Source organism: Myotis nattereri (genome assembly GCF_964212035.1).
Source record: "Myotis nattereri genome assembly, chromosome: 18".
Lineage (NCBI taxonomy): Eukaryota > Metazoa > Chordata > Mammalia > Chiroptera > Vespertilionidae > Myotis > Myotis nattereri.
This window is the reverse complement of record NC_138093.1, coordinates 38,565,088-38,591,762: the sequence shown is the minus strand read 5'-3', so window position 1 is coordinate 38,591,762 and position 26,675 is coordinate 38,565,088.

The window sequence follows — 26,675 nt, the reverse complement described above, 5'->3', positions numbered from 1 at the left end:
GACTCTCGTGCCCCCTGTGGAAGAGCCAGTGTTGCCTTTTTCTGCACATTCAGAAATATTCCTGATCGAGACACACCTCTGCTGTCTTTTGGATTTGCTGTAGGATCAGGTATAACATCTGTCTGATTCTCTCGCTGACTGAAGTACATCAGATCTCTATAGTCTAGCGCGTTCATTGAGAATCTGTACAAGAATCCCGATCCTACTCTTTTGGGAGAATTTTAACAGAGGCCACGAGGGAGCTTTCATGCCATTGAGATCCTGGTGGCTGTTTAAACTCAGATCAACTCTGGTGAAAGGCAAGGGAAGCCTGGGTCCCGGCCAGAACGGGGCTTCCTCCCGGGTTAAATTTTAGCAGCTGCCATGACGCCAAGTCCAGGGGATTGTGATGGTGAAAGGTCTGTCCTTGTGGAAGACCACCTGCCGGCAATGACTTTGATTGCTGCTCCATACGTCCCCCCACGCGTATCCTCACGGTGTGCCACAACACAGTCAGCTCGCACTTAGCCGCATCGAGAGGACCTGCAACGAAGCAAGCAGCGTGTGACAAACCCAAGCTTCCCACAGGCTACCTGATAGGTCAAGAATTACGTTCCTGTTGTCTCATCAACACTATAAGGAGCCAGTGTTATTCGAGGACCTTCTATACAGAACTCTTTTACTACAGTTCAGAAAAATACAAAGACACAAATCGAATGTGGACGAGGCAAGTCAGAAGAATAAGGTCTCAGATATAGCAAGAAAATGCTGGCCTGAGAATCGAAAATCTTCTAGATCCTGGGCCCAGCCTTATCCCTAATTAGCTGGAGGGTCTTATGCAAGTGACTTAACCTCTCTGGGCCTCAGACTCCTTATCTCTACATTGACCTAAGTTGAGTCCTTCCTTCCTTCCTTCCTTCCTTCCTTCCTTCCTTCCTTCCTTCCTTCCTTCCTTCTTTTCAAAAGAAAATTTGCCCACAATCCCTATTTGCAAAAACGACCCTCTGTTCAGTGGGGTGTCTGCTTGGTGTCAGCTCCCCACACTGTGGTGGTCTCTACCTCCAGGAGCCCCTCTGAACTCTGAGGCATCCCCGATATCACAGTCTGCGAGGCACTGGACTCAGGGCAGGAGACCTCCTCCTAAAGCTAGGCGGCTACGGCGAGCTGCTGCGGCTTCGAGCTCAGGGTATTGAAACCCTTTCCCAGCGGGTCTACCCTTTCCTCCTGCCCCACCTGCATCCGTGACTACCAGCACTTTTAGTTCTGACCTTCAGGTCCTGTCCCATCCTCAGCCCATCCCGCCCTGGGGTCCACCCCTAGCTTCAGTTCAAACAGTTCCATTGTGGTCTCATTGCCTGTCTCCCCACGGGACTGAGTTCCCTGGGCGCAGGTGAGCGTAAGCCTCTGTTAGTATAAAGCAGCCGTGGCCAAACTACGGCCCGCTGGCCGGATCCGGCCCCTTTTGAAATGAATAAAACTAAAAAAAAAAAAGACCGTACCCTTTTATGTAATGATGTTTACTTTGAATTTGTATTAGTTCACACAAACACTCCATCCATGCTTTTGTTCCGGCCCTCCAGTCCAGTTTAAGAACCCATTGTGGCCCTCGAGTCAAAAAGTTTGCCCACCCCTGGTATAAAGCCCGAGTCCTAACATTCCAGGAAACCTGAAGTGGTGACAGGGGTTGCGTCCCTACCCTCAGCCTGGCCCTTTAAATCCTTTCCTCATTCTGCATCCCAGGAACTTTTTAAAAATAGAAGTCTGATCAGGTATCCTCAGCTTAAAGCCCTCCATAGTTTCCCTCGCCCAGGACACAGTACCAGCTTGCTACTAGCTCACTAGGCCCTTGTAGCCTGGACACACCCACCATCCCATCTCTCTTCTGGCCGCTGGCACCCGTGGCTTCAGTCCCACGGAGTCATTTGCAATTTGGAGACCATGCCTGGCAGTGTCTCTCATTTGACCTCTAAACTCCTCTCTCTTCTGCTGGCAAACCCCCACCCTCAGCCAGCCCCAACCCCCCAGCCAGCCCCCCTCCCCCAGCCAGCCTCAACACCCCCAGCCAGCCCCATCCACCCAGCCAGCCCACTCCCCTAGCAAAACCCCCTCCCCAGCCAGCCCCCCTCCACCCAGCCAGACCCCTCCCCCAGCCAGACCCCCCTCCCCCAGAAAGCCCCCCTCCCCCAGCCAAACTCCCTCCCCCAGCCAGCCCCCCTCCACCCAGCCAGCCCCCCTCCCCCAGCCAGCCCCCCTCCACCCAGCCAGCCCCCCTCCCCCAGCCAGACCCCTTCCACCCAGCCAGACCCCTCCCCCAGCCAGACCCCCCTCCCCCAGGCAGCCCCCCTCCCCCAGCCAAACCCCCTCCCCCAGGCAGCCCCCCTCCACCCAGCCAGCCCCCCTCCCCCAGCCAGCCCCCCTCCACCCAGCCAGCCCCCTTCCCCCAGCCAGACCCCCCCTCCCCAGCCAGCCCCCACCCCCCATCCAGCCCCCATCCACCCAGCCAGCCCCCTCCCCTAGCCAAACCCCCTCCCCCAGCCAGCCCCCCTCCACCCAGCCAGACCCCTACCCCAGCCAGCCCCCCCTCCCCCAGCCAGCCCCCCTCCCCCAGCCAAACCCCCTCCCCCAGCCAGCCCCCCTCCACCCAGCCAGCCCCCCTCCCCCAGCCAGCCCTGGGCACACGGAGCACTCTGCCCAGAGAGGCTCAATGCTGAGAAGCCCTGGGTGCTGCCTGCTGCGCCCGGGGCTCCGTGTGCCGCCTCTGTCGCTGTCACTAAGGCAGGCCCCTGTCATTTGCTGGTGCTTTATTTATTCATTCGCCAAAAATAGCTCCCGGAGGGCGGAGGCTGCAGATCCGATCCGGTCAGTGCTGCCCTTGGTCGAGACCCGGGTTCCTGGGAAGCAGAGTCGGAAACAAGGTTCCTAAGCAGGTGTTTCGTTGTGGGAGCTTCGGGGTGAGACCCGCGGGACTGGGAGAAGCAGAACCGGGCCAGGGGCGGTCGGTGAGGGCCCGCTGAAGGTCAGCGCCAGCCCGCCTCCAGGGAGCTCTGGGTGGTGATGGCACGTAGAGCTTACACCTTGAGACTGGGGACTGCGCTCTCACCACCCACACCCAACAGCTGGTCACGGCTTCAGGCTGCCCCATAGTGTGTGCCCGACGGGCACAGCCTCCCAGAATCCGGGGGGACAGTGTTTCCCACCTGGGGCTCCAGGAGGGGGCAGATGGTCCCCCTCCAGGTGACGAGCGTCTGCTCCTCGCTCCAGCAGCAGGAACACACCTGCCCCGTGGCCGCAGCGCATGTCAGAGTAAATGAACGATGTTTCATTCACCTCTTTCTCATGGGTCCCTGGCCTAATGATTTTTCTGGTGAATGAACTCCCCTCATCTTCCCATTCTTGCTTTTCTTAAAGCTCTCCATTTTCCCCCAGTGTCCCTGAACTCTAACCACTTTACAGTTTCCCCAAACTTGAGTAGCTCTTATCTCTCATTTACTGTGTTTTGTTAAGTCCTGGCCAAACACGTGCAGGACTGTTAATATTTCCACAACGTCATTAGTTGTAAAAGGTCAGACTGGTCCGCGACCAGAATTTACACGTCTTCTCAAATCAAATAGAACTTATGAGCGAAGGTTTCTGTCATCCTGGCAATTATGGTCAAATTTTATTTATTTATTTAATATATTTTTATTGATTTCAGAGAGGAAGGGAGAGTGAGAGAGAGAGATAGAAACACCAATGATGAGAGAGAATCATTGATCAGCTGCCTTCTGCACACCCCACGCCTGAGATCCTGCAAACCCAGGCATGTGCCCTGACTGGGAATCAAACTGTGACCTCCTGGCTCATAGATCGACTGAGCCACATCGGCCAGGCTCACATTCCGTTTGTCAATCATTTGCTCCGGACATCGATAGATCTCTTTGGGGTCTACCCAGATACTCCTGTCCGTGCTGCCAACTCGCCCATGTCTTCCCGGCTCAGGCCTTTAGCTAGCACATGGCTGCTGCCCGTTCAGGTGGCCTCATAACAGCAGCCCCTCCCTGGCTGGGGAGCAGAGACCCCTGTGGCAAGAACGAGTCATTCCCACAAGAACGATCCCTTCTGCACGTGGCTGGAGCCCTGATTTTGTTCCTCAAGGACATTTTCTGTCTGGAGGAAAGAGCCCATCAGACTCGGCCAAACGTTAATAGCGGTCAAGGTGGATTGTTCATCGCTACATAAAAACTCATGACGCTTCCCACTCAACTGTTTACAAATGCTTTCACACATGGCATCCCATTGATCGCCACAAACATCCCAGGGAGCAAAGAATTATTGTTCCCCCTTCAGCCAGGAGGACACTGAGACCTCTCGAGGTCAAAGGACTCGCCTAAGGTCATAGAGCTATTCAGTGGCAGGGCCATGGTCACACCCAAGATTTCTTATGCCAGACGTGATGGGTTTTCGGGGCACCGTCCTGTGTAAAACATGCCCTCATAGCTGGTGGCTGCGTTGAGTCACCAAGGCTCCTCCTTGTATGTCCCGTGCTCCCTTCCTTCGTGTGGATAACAGGGCGTCGTGATGGGCTAGTCCACAGCAGATAAAGCCACTGAGGTCAAGGTCATTGGCTCAGGTCTCACATGACCAGTGACCGTTGTCTCAGAAGTGGCCGTCTTAGTTCCAGTGGCACAGCCACTCCCCTAATCAGCAAGAAATGGGCAAAAGAATTGGAACGCAGCAGAGCAAACCCATCACCAACTCTAATTCTAAGCAGCCTGGGGAAGAAAATCTCATTATTTTAATTTTTCCCAGGAGAAGGGTTAGAGCAGTGGTTCTCAACCTTCTGGCCCTTTACATACAGTTTTTCATGTTGTGATACAACCATAAAATTATTTTCGTGGCTCCCTCATAACTGTAATGTTGCTACTGTGATGAATCGTCATGTAAATATCTGATAGGCTGGATGGTCTTAGGCGACCCCTGTGAAAGGGTCGTTCGACCACCAAAGGGGTCGCGACCCACAGGTTGAGAACCGCTGGGTTAGAGAGTCCGAGGAATCACCCCCCGAGGGCTCTGGGTCTACGTTCAGTGACTTGAGTGGGTCTCTCCCCAAAAGGCTTTAGGAAGGAGGGGGTGAGCCGGGCTGCGTGCGAGGGAGGCACAGGAAGAAAGGCCTGGCTGGGACTCGGGTCTCGCACACGCCAGGCCTTCAGAAAGCAGGTCACAGTCCGTGTTCTGCTCGAGATGAAGTGACTGAGGGCAGGAGAGTGTCGTGGCTGCAGGCGCTGAACGTCACATCCAGGCCCCAGACACAACTTTCACCCGCGGTCACCTCCTCCGTCTCTGCAGTGTTGTAGCCCATGGTGCCCACAGACAGCAGGTGCTTTCGAACAAACGCTTGAAACCTGCAGAGCTCTCTCCACTAATAAAGGTCACACATCCAATTCGCTGGCCACTGACGACACGCCGGGTTCACGCCCACCTCCAGGCCCGAGGAGGAGGTGCAGGGAGCCTGGGCCTGCAGGTATCGTCCAGGGAGCGGAGCCGCTGCAGCGAACCCCTCAAAGCAAGAAACACGAGTGCTGCCTGTGCCTGTGCCCCAGGAGAATTGGGGGGAGTTGGCTTTGAGCAGGGCTCCTCTGGGAAAGCTTCCTGAGAGAGGACTGGACTGAATCTGCAGGATCTTTGGATCTGAATCTGAGGGCAGCAGGAGTGGCAAGAGGTGTCTTCTTCTAAACCCAGCGCTTCGCCTCCATTCTCGGGGTCCGCCTTCCTATTGCAGCCACTGCTATGGGCAACCAGCTTTGGGCAAGTGCATCTGGCAGCCTGTACCTTTGTGCGCCGAGCCCACCCTCACCGGCAGGGACCTACTCACCAGCTGCTACCATGTGACCTGGAGGTTAATGCCCACCAGGCAATGCTCGGTCAGAGGGCGCAGACGCTGCGCACTGCCCTCGCGTCTCCCACCCTGCGGGCTGCCAGTCTCAGTGCGTCACACGGGCTCGTGGGTGGGTCCTCAGCAGGACTGAGCTCCGGTTGCCAGGGATGATCAGATAAACGAACCAATGGAGGCCTGGCTTCTCTTTTTGGCCTGTTTCAATCCGCATGGGCTCCACATCCCCCAAACCTCTTCCTCAGCATCACTTCCCCAAACGAACCCCTTGAACAAGCCCTCACCCTGGAGAGAATCTGGACTAAGGTCAAGAGCAGCCGTGGGCAAACTACGGCCCGCGGGCCGGATCCGGCCCATTTGAAATGAATAAAACTATTGAAAAAAAAGACCGTACCCTTTTATGTAATGATGTTTACTTTAAATTTATATTAGTTCACACAAACACTCCATCCATGCTTTTGTTCCGGCCCCCCGGTCTAGTTTAAGGACCCATTGTGGCCCTCGAGTCAAAAAGTTTGCCCACCCCTGGTCAAGAGTGTGGCCTGGGATGCTTTCATCTCCGCATCCCTGAAGAGTAGCAGATCCATAGACGGGAGGGGGTTGTGCCAGGTGACACAGGGATGGATGGGGTGCAGAATCCACGCCTCACAGGCCTCTGAGCAGCTGCCTCTTCTGCTGGTCCTATGGGACTTCACCTACAGCCACTCGGGGTCTTCAGAGAGCTCCCTGTGCCTGAGGGCTGGGAGTCCCACACCCTGTGGTGTGGACACTGAGGGCACCGCACCTGACCTGTGCCTCCTCTCCTCCCAGACGCCTGTGGAAGATGAAAGGGTGGGAGATGCCCAGGCCCAGGCTGTGGGGAAGGAGAAAGCTGGACCTCGTCGGCCTACCACACTGTGGCTCCTGTCCCTGCCTTCCTCTCTGAGTCCCCATCTCTTAGCACTGGGGAGAGAGGCTGGACCTCCCCAGGACCCCAACCCATCCCTGATCGGTGCTTGCTCAGGCTGAGACAGCCAGACTCCCCACCCACGCACCCACAGGGGCCCCCAGGAAGCGGCTCGCAGGGCCCCAGCCCAGCCAGCTCTGGCCCTGACAGTGGGCCTGTTGTTTCTGCACGCAGAGCTCAGTTTTGTGCCTCAGAGTGAAGCATGACAGTAAGAGCTGGGAGGGGGTCTCCCTGGGCGATGCGTTTGAGAAACATCTAGGCTAAACGCCTATGGAGCAGAGGGATTGAACCTGGTGAGAGGAGAGATGCCCAGGGCTGCCCACCATCCCCACAGCTCCGGCAGCCTGACTGGGCCAGAGCGGACAGTGTGGGAGGCTGAGCTGGCAGCACTCCCCTGTGAGGATGCGGGAGGAGGTGGGTGGGGAGACTGTCAGGGGGGCTGGAGAGAGGAGGCTACTCAGTAGAGTTTCTGCTGATATTTACAAAAGTTCAGCCGGTTTAAGGACCAGTAAAGTCACGCCCGGAGCCAGTGGGGGGCCTCATTCTCGGCATCTCTCTGGCCCTGAGAGCCCCATCAGGCTAAATCCCACCTTTTGCACTTGAAGGTGCAGGGAAGCAATAAGCAGAAGGAGGAGGAAGAGGACGGTGGGAAAGGAAAGGTGATGGTCATTGCTGTGGGCGCACTTCAGTGTCACACGGGCTGCCTCTGCCTCGGCCCTCGCAGCCGCGGCTTCATCCGGAAGGTCGTCCAGTCTTATTAGCATATTACACTTTTATTATTATAGATATAGCAGAGATTATTATTAAATATTTTAAAATATAAAATTAAGCAGTCAGTGCATCACCTGCTATATTGCAAACTCTCACTAAATGTGAGCTGTTAATCATTATTGTGATTGCTGCTTTTGTTATAAGAAACCATTCTGACATAGACAATAGTGTAGTGAAGGCCTGGGGTGTGTGGTGTGTGGTGGGTGGTGTGTGGTGGGTGGTGGGTGGTGGGTGTGGGCTAGATGGGAGTAATAAGGGAAGAAAAAGTCCATTTGTAAGACTTCCAACGATAAAGATAAACTTAAAAAGAAAACCATTCTGCTATCACCAGACCTGCAGGCTGACGACAAGGACAAAGGTTCACCTTCATGGTCAACCTGGAAAAGGAGGAGGCAAGGGAGGCTCACCTGAGGGAGGGCCCTGGAGCGTGCCACTGGCAGTGAACAAGTGGGGAGCAGTGGGAGCTGGGCTGGCCCAGGTGTTTGGCCTGAGGCTAGAGCAGCCCTGGGCAAACTACGGCCCACGGGCCGGATCCGCCCGTTTGAAATGAATAAAACTATTGAAAAAAAAGACCGTACCCTTTTATGTAATGACTAGGGGCCTGGTGCACGAAATTCGTGCACTGGGTGTGTGTGTGTGTGTGTGTGTGTGTGTGTGTGTGTGTGTGGCGGGGGAGTGTCCCTCAGCCCAGCCTGCCCCCTCTCACATACTGGGAGCCCTCAGGCGTTGACCCCCATCACCCTCCAATCGCATGATCGGCCCCTTGCCCAGGCCTGACGCCTCTGTCAGAGGTGTCAGGCCTGGGCAGGGGACCCTCATTTCCCCCTATCACTGGTTCTGCCCCCAGCCTAGGCCTGATGCCTCTGGCCCAGGCGTCAGGCCTGGGCAGGGGACCCCCAGACCCCTCCGATTGCTGACTCTGCCCCTTGCCCAGGCCTGATGCCTCGGCCAGAGGCGTAGACCCCCATCACCCTCTGATCGCCTGATTGGCCCCTTGCCCAGGTCTGACACCTCCGCCAGAGGTGTCAGGCTTGGACAGGGGACCCCCATCTCCCCCCGATCACTGGCTCTGGCCCCCGCCCAGGCCTGAGGCCTCTGGCCCAGGAATCATGCCTGGGCAGGGGACCCCCATCTCCCTCTGATCGCTTGCTCCACCCCCCGCCCAAGCCTGACGCCTCTGACCCAGGCTTCAGGCCTGGGCAAGGGGACCATCATATCCCCCCAATCCCTGGCTCCACCCCCCACCCAGGCCTGATGCCCCGGCCAGAGGAGTTGACCCTCATCACCCTCCGATCACCAATCACCGGATCGGCCCCTTGACCAGGCCTGAGGCCTCCGGCAGAGGTGTCAGGCCTGGGCAGGGGACCCCCAGCTCCCTACGGTTGCAGGCTCCGCCCCTGCCCAGGCCTAACGCCTCTGGCCAAGGCGTCCGGCCCGGGCAGCGGGGACCTGCAGTGGCAGCGGGGGGCACCGCAATCGCGCGGGCTCCGCCCCTACCCCTGCAGGACGCATCTGGCTGAGGCGTCCGGCCCAGGCAGCAGGGACCCGCAGCTGCAGTGGCCCCGCGATCGTGGGCTCTGCTTTAGGCCCAGGCAAGGGACCCCTAGCTCCTGGGACTGCCAGCTTCGACCGTGCCCAGCTCCCATCGCTGGCTCCACCCCTACTTCCTGCTATCATTGGCCAGGGCGGCAAAGGCACCTGATTCTCCCATCATGGCTGGGGGGCAGCCCTGCCCCCCAGCTCTTAGCTCCCCCGGGGTTTCTGATCACTGTCAGTGGCAGGGGGCTTCTTCCTGCTTTCCCTTTCGCCTCCCTGCATTGTGCCTACATATGCAAATTAGCCGCCATCTTGTTGGCAGTTAACTGCCAATCTTAGTTGGGAGTTAATTTGCATATAGCCCTGATTAGCCAATGAAACAGGTAGCGTCGTACGCCATTTACCATTTTTCTCTTTTATTAGTGTAGATGTTTACTTTGAATTTATATTAGTTCACACAAACACTCCATCCATGCTTTTGTTCCGGCTCTCTGGTCCAGTTTAAGAACCCATTGTGGCCCTCAAGTCAAAAAGTTCACCCATCCCTGGGCTAGAGGCACAGACCGAAGGAGAGAGGACGGGAGGAACATGGGCGGTGAGGCAGCAGACTCGCAGACCTTGCTGTGACCCACCAGACAGCTTCCCCTTCTGTGCAGCACGTTACCCCATCACTCGTGAGAGGGCTGGCTCAATCCTCAAGTACAAAACTGGCACTATTTCTCTCCAGCACAGCAATCAGGGCCCCGGGAAACAGAAACACATCAAAAGGCAGCCTTGCCGACTAGTGGTTCAGTGGATTGAGCGTTTCCCCTGCACCAAGCGGCTGCTAGTTCAATTCCTGCTCAGGGCACAGGCCCCGGCTGCGGGCTTGATCTAAAGTAGGGGGCGTGCAGGAGGCAGCCAATCAATGATTCTCTCTCCTCATTGATGTTTCTCTCTCTCCCTCTCTGAAATCAATAAAAATATAGTTTAAACAAATAATAATAAATAAATAAATATTTAAAAAGGAATCCTTGTCTCTGGGGCTTACAATTTCTTAAAGAGAAAATAACATTAGATAAAAAAAAAAATTATATATAGGTATGACCCACAGTGGACAAAAGAAGTCACTACTATAAGTTAAGACAAGGAAGACCTCAATTCATTTGTTCATTCTTTTAAAAATATCTTTATTATTGAAAGTAGTACATGTGTCCACTTTCTCCCCTGATTGATCCCTTCTAGCCCACCCCTGCCCCCCAACCAAGGCCTTCACCACCCTATTGTCTGCATCCGTGGGCTATGCATATATGCATACAAGTTCTTCAGTTGCTTTCTTCCCACCCACCCACCCACCCACCTCACCTTCCCTCTGAGATTCTGCAGTCTGTTCCATGCTTCTATGTCTATGGATCTATTTTGTTCATCAGTTTATTTTGTTCATTAGATTCCACATATGAGTGAGATCATGTGATACTTGTCTTTCTCTGACTGACTTATTTCACTTAGCATATTGCTCTCCAGGCCCCTCCACGCTGTCTCAAAGGGTAAGAGATCCTTCTTTTCTTACAGCTACACAGTATTCCCTGGTGTAAATGTACCACAGCTTTTTATCCACTCGCCTACTGGTGGGCACTTGGGCTGTTTCCAGATCTTAGTTACTGTAAACTGTGCTGCTATGAACATAGGGGTGTTTACATTCTTTCTGATGGGTGTTTCAGTTTTCTTAGGATATATTCCTAGAAGTGGGATCACTGGGTCAAATGGCAGTTCCATATTTAATTTTTTGAGGAAACTCCATACTGTTTTCCATAGTGGCTGCACCAGTCTGCATTCCCACCAGCAGTTCACTAGGGTTCCCTTTTCTCCACATCCTCACCAGCACTTGTCATTTGTTGATTTGTTGATGGTGGCCATTCTGGCAGGTGTGAGGTGATACCTCACTGTCGTTTTAATTTGCATCTCTCTGATGATAGTGACTTTGAGCATTTTCTCATCAGTCTCTTGGCCATCTGTATGCCCACTTTGGAGAAGTGTCTTTTTAGGTCCTTTGCCCATTTTTAAAAATGTATATTTTTATTGCTTTCAGAGAGGAATGGAGAGGGAGAGAGAGGTGCAAGCATCAATGTTGAGAGAAAATCATTGATTGGCTGCCTCCCGTATGCTCTCCACTGGGGATGGAGCCCGCAACCTGGACTCAACCAGGACTCGAACTGTGACCTCCTGGTTCATAGGTCAACACTCAACCACTGAGCCATGCCAGCCAGGCCTTTGCCCATTTTTTACTTGGATTGTCTGTCTTCCTTTTGTTAAGTTGTATGAGTTCTTTATATATTTTGGATATTAACCCCTTATCAGAGGTATTATTGCCAAATACGTTCTCCCGCACAGGGGGCTCCCTTTTCACTTTGCCGATGGTTTCTCTGCCGGGCAGGTTTTTATGTTGTTGTCGTGCCGGCGTTCATCCTCGCGTACGTTCATTGTTGAACAGACACTGAGCACCCACTGCGCTGAAGATCGGACAGGACAGGGAGCAGGGGAGCTACGAGCCTGCGCGCAGGGAACGTGACTTCAGTAAGGAGGTGGAGGCATCTGAGGGATGGTCCCCTGGTGCGGAGCGGGGCGGCTGGAGGCGGAGATGCTGAGCCTGGGCCCGGGAGGAGCTGGGGAGGACACTTCGGGGCGAGGGGTGCGCACCCGTCTGTACGATCGGCGCCCAGCAGGACTAAGGCCGAGCCCTATGTCACCTTTTGTTGTGAGAGTGAAAACCCTCTTTGCATTTTGGTGCGTGAAAACAGGTGCTGTGGTAGGTCTTTCATAAAAGCACAGCGGCTGAACCCAGACTTAGGAAAAGCAGGGACGCGCCCGAAAGCTGAATAAGACACCGTCCAAGGGCGACTCAGACACATGAAGCAACGTCTGCGCGGTGTGATGAGTGTGCAGCGAGGGGTGAGAGGCAGCGGAGGTGTGGGAGGTGGGGCGCGGTGAGTGACAGGGAGGTGTGCTGACCAGTGGGGCCAGGACCCGCTAGAGAGCGCAGGGGCCAGGGCCGGGGAAGAGGGTGGGAGATGTGGGGTCAGACAGTAGAGACCAGGCCCGGAGGCCTCGGAGGACAGGGTGTGATTCGAGCTTCACCCAGAAGCCTGGCAGACAGGCAGGGGTCAGGGCTAGGGGCACCCCTATCTGCATCTGGGACTTTGGGCCAGCTGGGGCTTATCAAGCTCAACCTCATAATAACCTTTATCCTCTCCAGAGAGATGCATGAACTTGCCCAAGGCCACTGAGCTGTGAGGAGCAGGACTTCCTGTTTCCAAGGCCAAACCCTGGACCCTCCTTCCTGCTGCCTCTCTGATGAGTGAGAGGCAGAGCTGTGGTCAGAATGAAAGACAATGAGGCCAGAGCTAAGGCGCTGGGGCTGGGGCTGGAGAGAAGAGCTCAACGACATTTGGGCCCTGCGGGGCTGTGATGGAGGGAAGTGTGGATTACAGAAGAGGAGGGCAAGCATGGCTCCCAGTGTCTGTCCTCTGTCGGTGTCTGTGGGGCCATCAGCCAAGAGGGGAACTTCAGGAAGTGGGAAGTGGGCGTGGTGACGGGCTGAGGTGGCCGTGGGCCATCACTGCGGAGACCTAGTGGGTGGCGGACACACCAGCGGGGGCTCAGCCAGCTCGGGGCCGGAGGAAGGCAGATGCAGCTGGTGGACAGGCTGGGCCGGGCGGGCTGGGCTGGGCGGGCTGCTGAGACTTGGAGACCCAGAGGCACATGGAGACCCAGAGGCACATGGACTTCAATGGGGAGACAGTAAGGAGTCCCCGGGGCCCTTTGATGCGGAAGCAACATCGTCAGGAACAGCATTTGAAACGTCCAGATTCAAACTAAAATATCCAAGAACTAACACAGAACGTATTCCCGCCCCAGTCTCCTCGGTGGTGGAACAGCCCCTCGGCGAGGCCCCGGCGCCCCAGGCCCCAGCGGAGACCCGGTTCTGTGGGCACAGAGAGCCTGGAGAGGGGGGGTCCTTGGCTGCTGGCACCCTTCATGCCAGGGCCCCCGAGACCACTCTCTCCTGCAGGCTTGCTCCCCGCCACCTGCTCCTTGTCAGGACCGCAGGGAGAGGGTCAGGTGGGGGGGGGGGTCCCCAGCTTGTCCTCACCTCCCTGGCTCCTCAGAGCACCTCAGGACTGAGAGGTCACAGAGGAAAATGTTGGGAGATGAAATGGAGCCGGAAATATATCTTGAATATTTTTTTGTTAATCCTCACCTGAGGATATTTTTACCATTGGTTTTTAGAGAGAACGGAGGGGTGGGGAGGATGGAGAGAAAGGGAGAGAGAGAGAGAGAGAGAGAGAGAGAGAGAGAGAGAGAGAGAGAGAGAGGTGGGAGACAGACACATGGATTGGTTGCTTCAGGAACCTGCCTCAACCAGGATTGGGATCAACCTGCAACCCAGGTGCATGCCCTTGACCAGGGATCAAACCCAAGACCCTTCAGTGCGTGGGCTGATGCTCCAGCCACTGACCCACACCTGCCAGGGCCATATCTTGAAATATTATCCTGCCGCATAGCAAAATCCTATTTGGGGGAAAGCAGTTCACAACATGGGGCAGGGTCTAATGGACTGTGTGTGTGGGGGGGCGGGGAGGTTCTAATGGAGTGTGTGTGTGCGGGAGCAGGGTCTAATGGAGAGGGGGGGACAGGGTCTAATGGAGAGGGGGGGACAGGGAGACAGGGGACAGGGAGACCAGCCCCTCGTGCTGAGCAGGGCTGTGGGTTTGATGCTGCACCTGCCCCTCATTTCATCCTCCCAGGGACTGTGGTTGGCATTTATTAGCCCCATTTTACAGATAAGGCCACCGAGAGAAGTTATACAAGCTAGACAGCAACCGCTGGGGTCTCCTGATGAAAACCCTTAAGGGAAAAACAGCCCCTTGCGGGTTCACTGCCCCACCCCCCAGCCCATCCCACAAGTCGCCTCTGCAGGTGCTGTAAGCGCCAGAGCCCAAAGCTGCCTTGAGGCTGTTTCTTGAGGGACGAGGCCCCTGGAAACAAGGCCACACACCTCAGGGCACTGCCCTGGGCTTTGGAAGGCCCCCCCCCCACACACACACACACACACACTGAGCTGCTGCCAGCGCCCAAGTCAGCTCCCCAAGGCCCATGGGCCCCGACTGCTGGGCTGCGTGATGCTGGGGCAACAACCTCCCTCTAATTCAGGCCCCTGAGTCCCGCACACACTCAGGAACTAGAGGCAGGCGAAGCTCCCGCGCTGTAATGGGGAACCTGCTCACATCACATGGCCTGTCCAGGAGTGGCTCAGAGGAGTGGCTTATAGCTCTCACTCTAGAGGAGGGAGGGGTGGGTTTGGAGGAGGAAGGAGGACCCATGAGGGGGAGGCAGGGAAGGAGACCCACCCAGGATTCCAGCAGCGAGATCAGAGGAGAGGGGCCCCTGCATTGGAGAGGAGAGGACGGGAGAGGAGGCCTGTGAGGGTGAGAGAGAGGTGTGCTGGGCGGAGCCCTGCCTACAGAGAAGCAGGTCTCTAGTTCCTCAAGGATCAATGGCTTCCGCCCCATGGCCCCGCCCTCACCTCTGCAGGAACCTCCACTTCACCAAGGTGCCCCCTCCCACCCCTCCTCTGCACCCCATCCCTTCTCTCCTCTCTCCCTCCAGCCCTTGCTCTCTCATTGCTCCATGAGTTTGGTCTGAGCCTCCAGCCCAGAACCATTGCCTCCCAGTGGTTCCCACACTGTAGCCTGCTTCAGCGTCACCCGGAGAGCGTGGGAACAGGTGGCCGGGCCCCCAGGTCCTTGCCTCCCAGTGGTTCCCACACTGTAGCCTGCATCAGCGTCACCCGGAGAGCATGGGAACAGGTGGCCGGGCCCCCAGGTCCTTGCCTCCCAGTGGTTCCCACACTGTACCCTGCATCAGCGTCACCCGGAGAGTGTGGGAACAGGTGGCCGAGCCCCAGGTCATTGCCTCCCAGTGGTTCCCACACTGTAACCTGCATCAGTGTCACCCGGAGAGCATGGGAACCAGGTGGCCGGGTCCCCAGGTCCTTGCCTCCCAGTGGTTCCCACACTGTAACCTGCATCAGCGTCACCCGGAGATCATGGGAACCAGGTGGCCGGGCCCCGGGCTCTGACTCACCGGCCTGGATGGGGCCTGAGAGCTCCCATGGCCGGCACGTCCCTACGTGGTGCTGGTGTAGACGCACTCATTGTGCCTTGGTCACACGCTGTCTTGTGTTGACACCTGAACTGAGGGTGTCTGTCCGCCTCGCAGGTGATGCTGGGAACAGCTCCCAGGTGGCGATGGGGAAAGCGCTTGACTGTCCTCAGCATGGCCTGGCGCCTCGGGCAGGCACTCCATCCCAATAGCATTTTCCCATTGATGTGAAGGGTTAGTATTGATCGGGGTAAAAATATGAAATAAGCCCTAACCTGTTTGGCTCAGTGGATAGAGCGTCGGCCTGCGGACTCAAGGGTCCCAGGTTCGATTCCGGTCAAGGGCATGTACCTTGGTTGTGGGCACATCCCCAGTAGGGAGTGTGCAGGAGGCAGCTGATTGATGTTTCTCTCTCATCAATGTTTCTAACCTTCCATCCCTCCCCCTTCCTCTCTGTAAAAAATCAATAAAATACAATAAAAAAAACCAATGAAGTAAGCAGTTCGCCTGCAGGAACCTCCCATGTTCCTCTCCTTCTTTCCTCCACCACCTTCTGTGACACTCACTCTTCTTCCCCCAAACACACGCCTGCCCTGAACACCTGGTCCTCCCACCCCCTCGGACTCCATAGGCAACGCTCAAAAGAATCTGGGAAGCAGGGACGTGAACCTGCAGGAGCTGGACAGGCATGAGGCCCGGAGGCTTTCTGTTTTATTTTTAAGACGAGCGAGACAGGAGCTGGTTTAAGCGCCAATGGGAAGAGCCAGCCAGCTGTCCTGGTGGAGCGTCCTGTGGTTTCTGCTTCACCAGTGCTCAATGGCCCAGCCCAGGCAGCCGCCCAGATCCAGCCTCCACCACCTCCTCTCCACGCCCGGGACAGCCCCCAGACTCCACTGCTCCTGCCAGGACAGCCACCTCCCCTCAGCCGCCCACCGCGCCACCCACCGTCCCCTGGCAGGTGCGCCAGGGCAGCCACCAGGACTCCGCAGCCACCACCACCACCAGGTCTGCCTGCAGGTCTAGCTCCTGTGCCTCCCTGTTGGGGGTCTCCCTGTGGGGGTCTCCCTGTGGGGGTCTCCCTGCTTTAACCACGATGACATGGCTTTGAAGACCTTCTACCAAATACCCTCCTCCCAGCCTCCTGAGGGGGCCTTGCTGGGAGACTGAGGAGGCTGCAGCCTCGGTGGGCACCTTCCAGGCGGCAGGACCAGAGAGGGCTGGATGCCAGGGGTGTGCGATACCCTCGGGAAACAGTGCGGATCAGTCACTGCTGGACGCGCACAAACCTGTTCAAGTTAGAGGGAAGGTAGAGGCCGCCCCACAGGCACCGGCTGCTCTGGTGACCCGGGACGCCCCCCCCCTCCCCCCCACGGCTCTGGGAAGCGCTGACCCTCCTTGGTGTGACTTCACTGGGACTCACTCCTGAGGGAGAGGTGAGACCCATCAAAGAATGGGGTGACCACCTGACCACAGGCGCAGGTGGGGGCATGTAATGGACAGGGGGGGGGGGGAGGTCTCTGAGAAGGAGGGGGTGGGACTCAGCACAGGGAGAGAAATCCGCTTAAACAGGAGCAGGGACACCTCTCCCTGCAAATTGAAGATGGAAGGAATTGGTTTAGATTCAGAAACAATGAGGCTCTAGACCAGTGGTTCTCAACCTGTGGGTCGCGACCCCTTTGGGGGTCGAATGACCCTTTCACAGGGGTCACCTAAGACCATCGGAAAACACATATATAATTACATATTGTTTTTGTGATTAATCACTTTGCTTTAATTATGTTCAATTTGTAACAATGAAATTGGGGGTCACCACAACATGAGGAACTCTATTAAAGGGTCGCGGCATTAGGAAGGTTGAGAACCACTGCTCTAGACTCTAGGATCAGCGGTCACCAACCTTTCGGACCTCAGGGACCACCAGTGGCCCACGGACCACCGGTTGGCGACCGCTGCTCTAGGTGACTTCTGGCTCTAACATTTTAGGATTCCATGAAATTAAGTCACCAGGGTCAGTAGTTCCAATATGTCACCTCTTCTTTGCAAAACTTTAACCCAAAGACACGAATTTTTCATGAGAGGGTCTCAGGCTATGGGAGGCCTGCCAGCGGGGCAGCGAGGCCTCCCCCAGTGACTTTGAACCCCACCATCTTGCTCCACGAGGGAGAACTGGAAAACCAGGACAATGTGTCAGTTAGAGAAGAGGTAAAGGCAGCCCCAGCAGGCAGGTACTGACCATGGACCGTCTGGAGCAGGTCACAGAGCTCATAAACACGGGCTGGAACCAGCTTTAGAATCAGTTTCTCCCACCCAAGCAGCTCCCGTCCACACCGCTCATTCATTCTCTGATCACCTAGAATCACAAGGAGGTGGGGGAAGGACTAAAAACAGCTTCTTGCCTGGCCAGCGTGGCTCAGTGGTTGAGCGTGGACCTATGAACCAGGAGGTCATGGTTCAATTCCCATGACCTCACATGCCCGGGTTGTGGGCTCGATCCACATCAGGGGCATGCAGGAGGCAGCCGATCAATGATTCTCTCACATCATTGATGTTTCTATCTCTCTCTCTCTGAAACCAATAACAATGATGATAATAATAATAATAATAATAATAATAATAATAAGAAGAAGAAGAAGAAGAAGAAGAAGAAGAGCTTCTTAACCCTGGCTGGGTAGCTCTGTTGGTTAGAGCATCGTCCCAACATGCCAAGGTTGTGGATTCTATCCCCGGTCAGGGTAGTCGATGTTTCTCTCTCTCTAAAATCAATATATAAAATTAAAACAAAACGGCTTCATCAGTGCTTTACCCCTCCCTCCTCTCCCTTCTCTCTCCCGACCCACGGGAGCACGCTGGAGTCTTCCCCTTCCCCTGTACTCCCCCAGGCCCTGTTACCTTTCCTCTCTCTCCTAAGCTCCAAGGGCCTTTCTTTTGTCTCTGTAACTTGTTTCCTGAGCCCATTTCTTCTACCGCTCACTTCTTCTACCTCAGTGACTTCCTAAATAAACTTTCTCATATTAAAAACAAAACAAAACGGAAAACCAGCTTCTCCCTTTTAGCCCTTGGAATGGAGACTTGGGTTGCCATGCCCACCGCAGACCCCCACAGCCCCTGCCCATCTCTGGGGCCCTGAGCAACACAGGATGGTGATAGGAATAATAAGTTATCAAACGTCTCTTTGATTAAATCAGCATGGAAAGTGCCTGGTACATTGTCCAGAACAGGGGTCCTCAAACTTTTTAAACAGGGGGCCAGTTCACTGTCCTTCAGAACGTTGGAGGGCCGGACTATAGTTTTTAAAAAAACTATGAACAAATTCCTATGCACACTGTGCATATCTTATTTTGAAGTAAAAAAAACAAAACGGGAACAAATACAATATTTGTATTTGCATGTGGCCCGCGGGCCGTAGTTTGAGGACCCCTAGTCCAGAACCTGGGTCACAGGGAACGGTTAACAAATGTACGTTGTCATCATCATCCCTCGTCCTCCTCATCCTCACCTCCATCGTCTGTATGCGCCCAGGCATCAGGCTGGATCCTTACCGGTTTGTTTATTTTTAAAGTACACGTTTTTCCAAATTTTAAAATTAATAGATGGTTAGTGTTAGAAATTCTGACAAAAGCGTAACACAGGAATTGTAAGTGTGGTTCGCTGGCAAGAGGGAAGGCGCTGAGTAAAGGCTGCTTGTGTTTGCATTGTGGCGCTGCTGGTGCTGTGATCTGGGACGTGCTACTGAGCTCTTCTGTACCTCAGTTTCCTCATTTGTTAAATGAGAGCAATGATAGTTTTTATATCATAGGGTCCTTTGGAAAATTTAAATAAGATCATAGATACATAAAGCATTAAGCATGGCACAAAGTGAGCAGTTAATATAAGGTGGTTATTATTGATATTATTAATGTTGCTGTTTTACAAATAAAGTTCTCTATAATTCACATCTTAGAAGTAACCAACATTGATTGTTCTTTGCACATTTTTTTCAGTTTTTAGTCTATCTATATTTATATTTCTCTATCTCTATCTATGTATAATACTAGAGGACTGGTGCATGAAATTCATGCACTGAAGGGGGGGTCCCCTCAGCCCAGCCTGCGCCCTCTTGTAGTCTGGGACCCTCACTTCTTACCACCCACCTGCTCGCTGCTCCTTAGGGCTGTTCTGGAGGCGGGAGAGGCTCCCTCCACTGCTGCTGTGCTTGCCAGCCATGATCCCAGCTTCTGGCTGAGCTGTGTGGGAGTGCACTGACTGCCAAGGGGCAGCTCCTACATTGAGCGTCTGCCCCCTGGTGGTCAGTGCGCATAATAGTGACTGGTTGTTCTGGTTGTTCTGCTGTAACGGTCGCTTAGGCTTTTATTATCTAGACTAGAGGCCCTGTACATGGAATTCGAGCACTTGTGGGGAGCGTGGCCTGTGGGGATTGGCCCACTGTGGGAGCACCGCTCATCCCGGTCAGCCGAGTGGCACTCCTGTGTTGAGTGTCTGCCCTCTGGTGGTCAGTGCATGTCACAGTGAGCAGTTTAGCAACCTTAGCATATCATTAGCATATTACACTTTGATTGGTTGACTGGACAGCTGAACACTTAGCATATTAGGCTTTTATTATATAGGACTAGAGGCCTGGTGCATGAAAATTCATGCACTGGAGGGGGTGTCCCTCAGCCCAGCCTGCCCCCTCTCACAGTCCAGGAGCCCTCAGGGGCAGGAGGTGACCCGGCGGTCAGGGGAAGGCGATGCCCCATCACACCTCTGCTGCTGCCACTGCTGTCAGCACAAGCCTCGGCCGGCCCTGGTCACCTGAGCCTCAAGCAGCCCTGGGCGGCTGGGGGGCTGAGGGGACTGGGGGACTCCAGAGGCAGGCATCCCAGTGGGACTGCCATCTTGTGGCTGTAGGTGCTGCCATCTTTGAGGGTGTGGCAGCAATTAGCATATTCCCTCCTTATTGGCTGTGGGCGCTGCCATCTTTGTGACAGGTGAGGGTTAATTAGCATATTCCCTCTTGATTCGATAGGATGGCTTGAACTATGGTTACTCATGGGCAGCTCCCTCTTTCCCACGGTCGAGGCCTGTGCTCTTTTAAAACAGGGTCACAGTCTTCCTTTGGTGACCCCAGGCCCAGTGGCATTTTGCACAGCACAGGTGCTTATTGAATTGAATTAAAAATACCACCCTCTATTGTCTTCAATGCACCTTTCATCTTTATAAAAGGTGCACATTCCATTGCTAGGCAAAGACATGTGGCATCAAACATAAATTTCCTTTTCCTGGCTTCATTGTTTTTTAATTCAATTGTCTTTAGCTCAGGTATTGCATTATTTCCATTCCAGGTTTTCAGAGGTCATACCACCTCAGGTCCAGATGCACTATGAATGCAATATTCATACTTTCAGAGCAATTATCTCTTTCCAGCTTTGCAGGGCAGAACAACTCGAACTCTGGAGCCTGGCTAGTAAGAAATCCTCTTATTTGTGCCTCTCTCAGAGTCAGCCCAAAGTGAACTCAAGGCTCATTTGAGCAGGTAATTGCTTAGGTGTGGCTAGTGGCCCAGGGAGCTGCTGCCTATGTTGGCTTCTAAGCAGGCCTGGGAGCAGCTGAGGCCCCGGGTCAGACCTGAATCCCTCTACCCGCTCACCAAGGCTGGGGTAGCTCAGCCACTGCAGCGCCCAAGTCAGTCAGGAGAAGCAGTCCTTTCCTGGCAGCTTAGTGACTGCTGAGAGCGTCTCTCCATCGCTGACTGCGTCTCCTCTGATCTGCTCCCTTGGGGGAGAAATTGGCTCCTTGTTTACCGAAACCAGTTGCTCCCACGGGTGGCCCTGCTGCCTCTTCTGCTCTGATGAGCTGTAAACTTCACGCAGAAGCAGGTTTCAGGGAAGGAGATACAGACACAGCGCACGGCAAACGCATCGCGTTCTAGTGTGTCTTCCCTTCGCTAACACCGACTCTAAGGACTTTCTCGGAGTCTTCTAAGCTCCCTTCCACATCCTGATTGGAAGAGAGGGGACACAGGACAAAGTGGCTTTTCTGTCCCAGTAAAATGCCGGTTGTATTATTACACATATACTTGGTTCATGATAGACAGCCTCGCTGGGGTGCTTAATAATGTAGATCAAGGCTGAGCTTTCTCCCAAGAGGACCATGTGTGAGTGTGCAATACATATGTGCTATGTGTCCTCCTGCAATACATAGAGCTGCAACTAATCATTACTTAACCCAATTATAAATATGAATCAAATACATATGAATTTAAGCAAACCTCTGAATATCCTTTATCAGGCTCCTTTAAATGCATGCATAGGCCTTTCACAACAATTAGAGCTTGCCTGGAAAAAGAAAAAAAAATGTGCTTAAAACATGGCATGTTAAGATCTTGGGGCGTTTAGTCTGTTGGCCTCTTCCAGATGGAGATTCCCTCACCCTACCCACTGTGTGTCCACTCTTCTGACTCGCTGTGGTTTAAGAACAGTGAAGAGGGGTATCCATTGATTCTGAAGGAGCCGGTTTCTATCGCTCACTACGATGCTGGTCTATTTTTACCTGCCACCTCTTACCAGGGTTTACAATCTCTTATGAATATATTGTTTAAGTCAGGTGTGTTTCCTTACTTTATTTATTTATTTATTTATTTATTTATTTATTTATTTATTGCCTGTAAAAATTGTAGTTCTCAATTTTCTACCCATCTCTTAAAGCTTCGGGCGGAAGCACATTACAGTTTGTGGATTACCTGGATGCCTTTTTCTCTTTTCTCTTATACTGTGGCTTTTGGCCACTTGATTTATTGACCTGAAGCTTATCTGGGAAGAGAAGAAGATGAAATTTAAACTAATAATTTACGTTCTAAAACGTGAGTTTGTTGCAATGCTGTTCTGAGAGGCTTGAACTCTGGATTACTTTGAGGGATCCTTTGAAGTGGTATTTTTTAAATAACGACATCATTTCTCCTAAGATGCTCTGTAAGGAAAATATTTTCCTTGAGTGATTATGTTTGCAGACCAACAGTTCAAGTGGAACCTAAGAAAAGTAAAATCAAGTGATAATGCAATTAGTGTGTCCTCACAGTTATCTGTGGCTCAGAAAAGTCGATGGCAAGATAGAGAATATGAGAACAGGGGCTCTGCATCCCACAGCACCAGCTTTGAGACACTTGCGTCCATGAGCTGGGTGGCTTTATGCTAAGCACTTCATCTCACCAAGTCTCAAATGAGAACCAATACAGCATCTACCATTTGTTGGTTACTTTTTATGTGCTGGGCACTGTGCTAATTATGTCATATGCATTCATTATCTCATTTCTTCCTCAAAATAAGCCCAGGAGAAAGGTGCTATTAATATCTTCATTTTACAGATGAAGACACTGACTCTCAAAAAGGTTAAGTAACTTGTCCAAAATCACAAGAGCGGCAGAGCCTGTAACTCAGTGCCATGATTGCCTGGCTCTGGGGACCATGAGCACATAAACACCATGTAGTAGCACTTCTTTTTTTTTTTTTTTTAAATATATTTTATTGATTTTTTACAGAGAGGAAGGAAGAGGGACAGAGAGCTGGAAACATGGATGAGAGAGAAACATCCATCAGCTGCCTCCTGCACACTCCCCACTGGGGATGTGCCCGCAACCGAGGTACATGCCCTTGACCGGAATCGAACCTGGGACCCTTGAGTCTGCAGGCCGACGCTCTATCCACTGAGCCAAACCGGTCAGGGCAGTAGCACTTCTTAACACCTTTCGTACCGCATAGAAATCTGTAAGACACACGCCAGGGACCGCACGCTTTTGGGCAAACTGCACGTTATTTAAATCATCATAACTACAGATCATAATGCACTTTAGGTGTTGTTTTTCAATAATTATAACATTTTTATTTACAAAAACAATTAAACAATTAAAGTTCCTAGTACTTTTTTAATGTATGGTACTGCGTAAAACATTTTCTAAAAGCGCCAGGAACTTGAAGACGAAGACTATTCGAATGACCAAAATACAATGTAACTGCAATGCTTTATGGGTTCGTGCAATTATATAGTTTTTCGTAGATTGACCTTCACCGTTTCCACCAATGAGGTCGCTTCATTCGATGTGGACAAGACAGTGTGTTGACATCTAAAGTCCTTAACAGATGGCGCGTGAAACACGAGAAAGCTCGTGAGCGGTACGAAAGGTGTTAAAGTGTGAGTTGGAGGGTTAAATGAGATAATGCATATAAAGAGCATGCCTGGCACATAGTTAGTGCTCTAATTCTTTTTGTTGTTGTTAATCCTCACCGGAGGATATTTTTCCATTGATTTTTAGAGAGAGTAGAAGGGAGGGGGAGAGACACAGAGAGAGAAACATCGATGTGAGAGAGACACATCCATTGGTTGCCTCCTGCACGTGCCCCAACCATGGCCAGGGATCAAACCTGCAACTTAGGTATGTGCCCTTGGCCAGAATCAAACCCTGGACCCTTTAGTCCACAGGCCGATGCTCTAGCCACTGAGCCAAACCAGCTAGGGTAGTGCTCATATTCTTATGACACGTCTCCACATATTACCAGCTGAAGTTTGTATAGCACTTTACTATTTATAAAGCTCATAGACATAGTAACTCAATACTTCATGATATCATGGGAAGTATCAGAAAAGGTGGCTCAAAAAGTTAAAAGACTTGGCCAAGGTCGTCTACATATATAAAAGCCTAAGCAACAGTTACAACCAAAGGACCGGTCAACCGGTAGCTATGATGCGCACTGACCACCACAAGGCAGACATTCAATGCGGGAGCTGCCGCCTGGTGGTCAGTGCACCCTCACAGCCAACCTCCCACAGTCCCTAACCCTGGCTGGCTGGCTGGCCCCGATCGGGACTGGGCAAGACAGCCCCAATCGCCGACCAGGCTGAGGGAACCCACCCGTGCACGAGTTCGTGCACTGGGCCTCTACTTAGCTTATAAGCACACTGGTAGTGAAGCTCAGATGTTTTCATTCCATAACCAGTAACTTCACCCTGCCTTTCATCTTGAGGGGTGGCTATATTTTGATATAATGTGTTTATTTTAGAAGAAGGGGCTATTTTCAGATTAGGTGAGCTTCAATCTTGCCTGCCTCTAACTTGCTGCTTTATCTTGCTAACTTTGACACTTGTTTCTTGATTTTCTGCTTGATTCTCTCCTCTATGTCAGACAACTCACCGTCCAGAAATGCGCAGGAGAGAAGCCTCTTCTGCCTTACTCCCACATTTGCTTCCACTCTTGCGTATGGGTAGTAGATATCAAATTACGAATGGGCTGGGCCTTTTCTCTTTAACTTGTAAGCTGGATGTTTGGAAAGCCGAGCATTTCACCCTCATTAAAGAAAAACAAACAAACATGTTTTAAACGGAACTCACCCTCCGAGGCCCCGCAGGAACCTGCCAGGAGCACGTGCTGCAATAAAGACGAGGGAGCAGGGGAGAGCGTGTGGAGGACACAGCCAGGCTCCTTCCGCCTCTGAGCCCAGGCTTGTCCCTGATCAAACTTTGCAGCAGACCATGTGCCTCTGGTATGTCCTCACCCTGTTATGGTTTATGTTGCCTCCTAGCGCCTCTTATCTTTCTCTTGCTCCAATCAACCCCAAATCAGGCCTCCCTTACCCCAGCGAGTCTTCTAAGGTCTGAAACCATCCACTGCTTCCCCCAGTCTTTCCCCTGTGCCCTCATGTAAATGGCTATTTGATATGAACGAAGCGCTTGGAGGGAAGAAGCCTAGGAAACAATTCACTCTGAGGTATGAGAGGCCGGTTTTCCCATCCCCTCTAGAGGTGTTCGCATTTCGACAAGATTATTACTGCAGAAGGGTGCAGCCACTGAGGGAAAAGTATGGAGTTTCCTCAAAATTAAAAATGGATCCTGGATGGCATGGCTCAGTGGTTGAACATCGACCTACGAACCAGAGGTCACAGTTCAATTCCCAGGCAGGGCATATGCCTGAGTTGTAGGCTTGATCCCCATTATAGGACGTGCAGGAGGCAGCCGATAAACAATTCTCTCTCATCACTGATGTTTCTATCTCTCTCTCCTTCTCCCTTCCTCTCTGAAGGCAATAAAAATGCATTTAAAAATTAAAAATAGAACTGCCATTTGACCCAGTGATCCCACTTCCAGGAATATATCCTAAGAAACCAGAAACACTAACCAGAAAGCATATATGCACCCCCATGTTCATAGCAGTGCAATTCACCATAGCTAAGATTCGTAAACAGCCTAAGCGCCCATCAGCAGATGAGTGGATAAAAAAATTGAGGTACATCTACACAATGGAATACTATGCAGTGGTGAAAAGAAGGAACTCTTACCATTTGCAACAGCATGGATGGACCTGGAGAGCATTATGCTAATCGAAATAAGCCAGTCAGAAAAAAAATAAGTATCACATAATCTCACTCATATGTGGAATCTAATGAACAAAATAGATCCAGAGACTTAGAATCATGGAACAGACTGATGAATTTCAGAGTGAAGGTGGGTGTGGGGGTTTGGGAGGTAGAGATTAATGGGGGAACTTACATGCATATATGCATAGCCCATGGACACAGACAAAATGGTGTGGTGAAGGCTTGGGAGGGGTGAGTGTGAGGAGGAGGGGGTCAATGGGGTAGGGGGAACAAAGAAAAAAATAAAAAAAGATTATTCCTAAGGCAAGTGAATTTGTTATTGGTGGGAATTCTAGCAGTGAAACAAGATAAAGTGATAAACAGCTATTGTGTGGAATTATTTGGAAGAGATGTGCCATGATATGGGTAGACCGGCCCAACGAGTGTCTTTCTTGCTCTCTCTCCTTATGCTACCGCCCTCCCCAGCACCTGCACCCAAACACACATTTCACCTTCTCCCTTGGCCTTTAACCTTTTCCTCATCAACTGGACGATTATTAGAATGAGCATTTCAGTGCCAGAGAGGGTACTAGAACTAATGTCATTAGCTCGTTTTATAACTGCGGAAGCGGGGCTCAGAGAGCAGGGCCCGGTTCACACACTGGTGAGTGTGGAACTGGCACTAGAATCCGGGCTTCTGCCCCAAACCCGGGGCCTCGCCTTCTACACGCCATGCTGAGCATTCCGCAGTCGTGTAAAATAAACTTAGGAGCCTCAAGCATTGACCTGGCCCCCTTATCCACTTGGATTTCCTTTTTCTCTTTGGGGTTGGCAGGTAGAAGCCATCAGTGCTGAGGCGAGACAGTCTGACCTGCTGTTCCCACCAACACGTTCTGACCTGGAGCGGGCAGCTGCTGTCCTCTGCCAACGGTCCCCCAAGACCGGGGAGGAACTGGGAAATCGAGGCTGTTGGGGCCTGGCGCATGCTTCCTTCTTCATTTCCTACTCATGGGAAATATATGGTTAAACAACACGAGTAAAACCCTCAGGGTAAGCATTGCCTCTCTCCCTTTCCTCCCACTGAGGGTTTAGATTTACACTCTGCTGACTGGCA